This window comes from Myxocyprinus asiaticus, chromosome 22 (genome assembly GCF_019703515.2).
Source record: "Myxocyprinus asiaticus isolate MX2 ecotype Aquarium Trade chromosome 22, UBuf_Myxa_2, whole genome shotgun sequence".
In the NCBI taxonomy this organism is placed as follows: Eukaryota; Metazoa; Chordata; class Actinopteri; order Cypriniformes; family Catostomidae; genus Myxocyprinus; species Myxocyprinus asiaticus.
The window spans coordinates 36,540,785-36,547,890 of NC_059365.1; the positions used below are offsets into that span (position 1 = coordinate 36,540,785).

Genomic DNA, 7,106 nt, shown 5'->3' on the forward strand with positions numbered 1-7,106 from the left:
AGTGCCCCCAGTGGACAACGCTGGAAGTGTTGTTGAAGTGAAATGTTCACAGGGTTGTGCCAAAAGCAAGTTGTATTTTTAGTTGTAAATGATGCAATTCAGTCAACAGGAATGTATATTTATTAACTCTACCCCCTAACCCAAACCCCAACCCTAAGCCTAACCATCAGCAAAAATTTTATCTTAGAGTGAAATGCAACCTCTGTCTTGCTTTCATTATTGATTATGTGAATGCGAATACTTCCTGGTTCCGACAAGACTAGAACCCATGTCTCAGATAGCTATTTTCCACTGACATGGTTCAGGTTCCTGGGCCAGTACGAATTCTCAAACTGTTCCACACGTTTCCACCGCAGAAAAGGCCGTTTGGGGGTGGAAAAACTGGCTCGGCACCGGCCCCAAAAGCTTGCTGGTCTCTACGCAGGAACCAATTACATCGGGGGCGGAGGGCATGATAATGTTTCATCACCAGGAAAATTTTTCCAAAACAACAACAGAAGTTACCATCTGCAGCAAGGAGTACTTCATTACTCTATAACAACAATAAAAAAAATACCACAAAAATGTCAGACATCAAAAGCTTTGGGGAAACATGGATGAAATGAGCACTCTGCTCGCAAAATTGCCTTTTACGGAGATCCGAGATAAATAGAGAGATCACAAAGGGGGGAAAAAAGAGTCTACGAGGAGATACAGCAAGAAATTATGCTTGCCGGTGTTTGTTGTCCTTTGCAGCTGATCTCAGTAAGTTATTACATTTACCAACTTTGTTAGCTTTCCATACACTCTTCTTGTCTTATTTTGTACATTGTTTTGTTCAGTAAGGGCTATCTGTTAAGTAAACCGGTGGGATTCTCAATCAAGGCATAAACATAACATTATATGCTATGGCAAAACTCTAAATATAATATAATCTACTACACCAATTTTAATAAAGATTTCACTGTTACAGTTTATAGTACTAAGCAAGTTAAGCCCCATTAAAAAGTTCATACAAAATAATGTAATTTCGTTACCTGTCATCTTGATCGTAGATGTCATCTCTGGCAATCTTGTGGAGCAACGTAATAACGTTGGGTTGCATTTTACTGTCACGTTTATGTGTTTTGGTTCATGTTTTTCATGTCTTTTATTTTCAAGTTTAGTTCCAGTTCATGTCATGTGATTTCCTGTTCCCTCATGTGTTCTTGTCTTGTGTATCCCCTGTTCATGTGTCTTGTTTTCATTGGTTCTTGTTTGATTACTTTGTTATTAGTCTTGTCTTTTCATTGGTTTAAGTTCATTTAGTCTTGTTATCTTGTTTATTAGTTCAGTCTTGTGATTGGTTGTCTTGTTTACTTGTTACCCATATCCTTGTATTTAAGCCCACATGTTGCCATTGTCTGGTGTTAGGTATTGTGAATGTAACTTTGTTGTTTTTGTCAAGTCAAGCCAGGTCAAGTCAAGTCAAGCCAGGTCTAGTTTCATGTCAAGTCAAGTAGTTTATGTTCATGTTTAGTTCATGTTTATAGTTAGTGTTTTTTGGGATTCCACATTTGTAAATAAAACTGCACTTGGGTTCATCATGTTATCGTCATCGTCTCTTCGTCTGCCTGTTGACAACATCAATACATTTACTTTGTTTAAATATGTCCTCAAAAACAGAATTAAAAGCTGCACACAAACACTGTGACACACGTAACCTGTGACGTCACTGTTCGGATTTCAAGTCAGTAGAAAAGAATGGCAGAGGGAAATGTGATCACATTTGAATTGATGCCAAAATCTCTGATGGAAGATGATGCTTGTTTGTAATTGAAGCAGAATGGTTGATTTTTCAGGGTGCATGAACATTCGGAAGTAGCATGTTGATTTTTCAAGTTGGCCAATCAGCGCTGTCCAGACGTAATTTTCCTATTCCTGCAGCTCCAGATTGATCAGTCACATGGCTTTTATGGCTCAGTTGATTGGCTCAAAGATTGTGCATTAACTCAGGCACCAGCACCCTGTCAGTGAAATGGGGCTTGGGTTAGAAGAACGGAGAAAAAAAGTGCTGTAAGCAGGTTTGGCTGAACTCTGTACGACCACCTGCAGTCCTAAATTGGGCAATTAGAACAGCAGAGTGTTTTCTTATTGGGTAATGCTTGGTAGCGAGCTCAACTGTGCAAATCCACAGAGAGCCCACCACGTAGGCTGACACCCCCACCCCAAAACACAGGAAAACACGCTACTCTCTACACCTCTCAATCAATCACTTCACCCTGTCACTCTCTAATCTCTCTCCTTCCCCGACTCTATCATCCCTCTTTCCTACATTCCTTTATTTCATTGACTGGATCCCCAAAGCAGAATCCAGGTTCGGTAAATCCCCCCACCACCACCCCCCTCTTCTAATTAAGATTTCTCTCACCCCCTCTAACATGTTTTTTTTTTCTCTACTGCTTCTCATCTCATCTCCCTTTCCAACCTCAGGCCCTCAACACAAGCTGAAAAGTTCTGCGGCTGACAAGAAATCAATGGCGTCTGGGTGTAGGGGCTCAGGTATCGGATTTCAGGTGGACCCAGTGGTGCCTGAGTGCAGGCCTGCTAGCGTGGTAACACTGTCCACAGCCGTTAGCCTCCTATGCCGGAGACGCAGAGTCTTTGGCTGCCGGATAAAAATGTCAAGCGCTAATAGGTTCCATTGTGATTAGCCAAGATGGAGTATACAAATCCTCAGCAGAAAACGTGTTAGAAACAATCTTTACAAGGTCTCAGGGCCCCCCAACCACCACCACCATCTTCTGAGATTCTGCTAACCCTCTGAGCACCGGATGACTGTGGTCAATAAATAAATATGTGAAAAACTTTGGATGAAAAAAAGTTTCAATTAAAAAAATGATAGCAGAAGCGGATAGCATGAGTAAAGAGTGCTGTCCAGTTGCTTTTAAAAAGGAAGGAATATGCATGAATTGATAGGGATGCTCGTTACCTGAGGATGCACCTATCTGCATCTCTCTGCAGTCACTAAAATACTGCAGGCAATGAGAGCGAGTTACACTCGTATTCTTCAGCATTGCTTTCATCTCTTACACTGCCTACCTCCACTTCAGCGGCCGGACTATCACAAGTAATACAATCAGCTTTTCAAGAACATCTGTTCAAGAGCCCTTGTCTACAGTGTGTTGTACACATGAGACACTCTCTAAAGGAAAAAGAAATTGGGGTTTCGGTGCATTGTTAAATTTTGCAGTAATGCATCCTCTGTGAGATGCTAGAAATAAAAAAAGTGAAAAAGTTTAGAAACAGTTTGATACATTTTAACAGATAGATAGATAGATAGATAGATAGATAGATAGATAGATAGATAGATACCCATTTTTCAACAGTGACAAATTTCAAATAAAAAAACATGGGGTGTGGAATAATATTGCACTACAAAAAATAAATACATTTTCCAACTACAAGACGAACTTCAAGATAATTTTGCAAAATGGAAAACAACAACACAAGTCAACATAACAATCTAGTTTATTTATTTATAAATACTAAATACTAAAATGAATATGTGGTATTTTTCAAGGATGAATACAATTATAACTGAAAGTGAAAGTGCAGGAAAGAAATTGTTTTTCTTCTTTTTTTCTTATTGATTGATGTTGTTGCATGCTAGAATTGAAAAGCAAAATAAACCCCAATTCTTTGTTTTTCATTTTTCCCCACTTTTTTCCCCTACATTTTTTTCCTTACAATGCAACATTACAGTTCAGATTCAAAGCTTAGTAATCCTTTTAAGAAAGGTCTGCCACATCTTGCAAATCATTAAAAATTTTAGCATTACATTCTGGATTTCAAATATATTTATTTAGACATGTATATTTACTTTCCATGTATACTTAATGAATCACTGTTGCATTCAAATAGTAATCAAATCTCGAATTACTGTTTTATGAGATAGACAAAATCCGCAACAAGTATAATTACTTGCTAATTATTTATGTCATAATAGCATAGAGTGGGCCCCTTGATCATGCAGTTATGAGTTTAATGTAAAGGTAATAAAGAGACCGGGCATTAAATTGAACTTATAGTTAATAAACAGCTGGCCCCTGTGTATGCAACTGTCACTTAAAATTATTTGTGCTTTTCTTAATGCTTCCTGTTACCTCTCAAAAGCCCACAAGTGCTCTCCGTTCCTGCCCGGTCTAAATCAGCCCACTGTGGACAGTGCACAGACTTCTTATTAGAGTGGATGGGAATGATTTGGAAACATGTTAACGGTCGTGCAATTGGGACAGACAGGAACATCACAGTGTTTATGTCAGTGTTGTCTAGGGTGGGGAGTGCAGATGAAGCCGACTGTTCAGCAGGGAATGAGAGAGATTCAGAAGGCTTGAAAAGCTCATTAAAGCTGAGTAGAACTTGACTCTACAGCGCTGTGTTGATGCAAGCACCACGGGTCCGGTCAACAAGACATTACACTGCTGTTACATACACACACTCGCACTCAGCATGTATTTGTATGTCTGCTATAATGTGTATAATGTAAAGACAATACTAAAATATTTGATGGTAATATATTTGTAATAAATGATAATAAACTATTAATAACAAGACATTGATTTAAATAAGTGATAACATTTTTGAAGTTATAAATAAAGATCTAAAATTAAACCAGTGTCATGCATATCAGTTATACTGGCATTTGTAGGGGCAGTTTGAGGTTCAGTTGTACATCTTGCCTTGGGAAATTGAAATGTAAACTATGGGTCTCATTTATTACGAGCAGAATTTCTGAAGTCATTCATAAAACCATTATATATATATATATATATATATATATATATATATATATATATATATATATATATATATATATATTTATATATATTTTATAAAAGATGCCCAATGTCTTAACTCTTAGATAGTACAGACAGTATGAGCACATACATATTGCACATATTGCCAATTTTTGGCTTCATAATTTTTTATTTTTATTTATTTATTTATTTATTTATTTTTTTGTACAATCATTTTACAATAATCAGTTTTCAAAATAAATTTCAGCATATTCATTTCATTTATGTATTTATTTTTACCCTCCACTGAGACTGTGCATTCATTCTGAAACGCATATACATCCATTATTCTATGGTCTAAAAATATGAAGTGTGTTCTTCACACATCCACATATCATTATAAGAAAAACTGTGTCAGAGCACCTCATCTGTATGTCGGCTATCCTCCCAAAATCAAATCACTCTGAATAACTTTTACAGCAAATTACAAAATCACAATGGACATCAATTAATGTCAGAAGCTGCGGTGAACCCTGAAAAACATTTTTATATTTACACTGACCTCTCGACCTCCTCCACCATCTTTTCCATAATCACCCAAGACCCACATTTCCTTTTCACTGTAGCCCACCATTCTTTACAAGCTTTTCTGCTTCTAATGAATTTCCTGTCATGCAGCCTCAAAAATGTCAACACTCAATCACACAGTAATTGAATACTAAACCTGTCCAAATTTCTCTCTTTTTTCACAGACCCTGCCATTAGAACATTCTTTTGTTTGCAGCCTTGGAACTTTAAGCCATTCTTTATTGTTCATATGGTTTCGTAATGTATCCAACATCTGCGCAGGGAAGACAGGGGCCGTGAGTAAAGTGAAACCTTGTAAAAGTTGTTGAACATCCAGAGTTTGTTTCTATGTGGGGGCCATTTTAGACTTATCATATAGCGGGGACAACTCCCAGAGCAACTGGCCATACAGAAAGGTCTGAGAGAGGGCAAGAAAGAGCCGAGCTTTTATAGATTCACACAGACATGCTTTAAAAATGCAACGTGGTCCAAATGATTGTATCATCAGGAAATGTAGGGAATGAAACAAAGTGAAACATATTAATTCTGAATAATGCCATAATGTCATTACATTTTCTTAAAACAATTATAATAAATAATAATAATAATAATAATAATAATAATAATAATAATAAGAGTAGTAATAATAAACTCTGTTTCTATTTTATGCAATTGCCAGTTAAAATAAATGAGCACATTTGTAAATTAATATTGGGGCAGTTCACATGAATATTCAGACATTTTTGCAGTTTCTTGCAGTGCATTTTTCCAAATTTTCTACAATTACTACATGCAGTTTATAACTTTCATTGAAAGACTATATAGAATATTTGTACTTTTAAAAATGTAAAATGTAATATTTATACATTTAAAATGTAACATTTAATATCTATACAAAAAAAAAAAAGAAAAATTTTTTTACATTTGTCACAACACTGTCAGGATCATTTAAAATGAACTAGTGAAGGCAAAAAGGGTTATTAAAAATGGCTGACTATCAGTTACAGGACCAAAAAATATACAATTTCTCTTATACATCTATGTACATCTTAATATAAAAAATGTATGTTTGTGTAAAAAAAAATAAAAAAAAATCATCAACTACCCATTCAATTTGATGAAATTTAAGTTCGGATATACCTCGACACTCTCCATTTTACCCAAAGCTGAATGAAAAGCCATCTGAAGCAATATCAAGGGCAAAAAGTGCTAAAACATATGGCTTGATGTACATTATCTCTGCAAAATATATATTTGATTTATTAATTTATTTTCTACTTGGCCCTTTACTTTTCAGGGTGTGGTGGCTGTTTTCATCACCCAGGGGCTATTTCAGTGTGTGGTGGTGCTCCCCCCTCTTCCCGAGAGATGACTGAAGAATGGACTTGTTTGTGGACAGACTCATAAAGGCCCGTCCAGAGCTCCTTTTTTTATTTGGAGCGTGTGCGGCTGTCTGTGAAACCAGACCTGGTCCTCGGTGAGCACTTAACACCTGTAATGAACAGTTGTGAGTCCTCACCCAGCAAGCGTGACCCCGTGACTCTGCTACAGCCCTGCGGCAGAACCCTGTCTCAGGGTCACACGCTTTCTATTTTCCTTGGCCTCGGCTGGTCGTATCAGCTCAAGCTTTCAAGGAGAATCAATCACCAGGGGTGCTCACAAGCTATTCAATATGAACTAATTTGATTTGCCGTTATAAGGCTATAAATAACTGCCATAAAACAAGACTCTCACATTTACCAGGACAAATAGTACATTGTACATCCTTAATTGACTTGAGCT

The 7,106-nt window shown here is 36.9% G+C and overlaps 1 long non-coding RNA gene across 1 annotated transcript; it reads left to right on the top strand.

Annotated features, from left to right (window-relative positions):
- Positions 1-522: 522 nt before the first annotated feature.
- LOC127412635 (uncharacterized) lies at positions 523-6,816 on the top strand. Its single transcript, XR_007892464.1, has 3 exons — positions 523-744; positions 5,510-5,620; positions 6,622-6,816. It is a non-coding gene; the product is annotated as an uncharacterized LOC127412635 (long non-coding RNA).
- Positions 6,817-7,106: the final 290 nt, after the last annotated feature.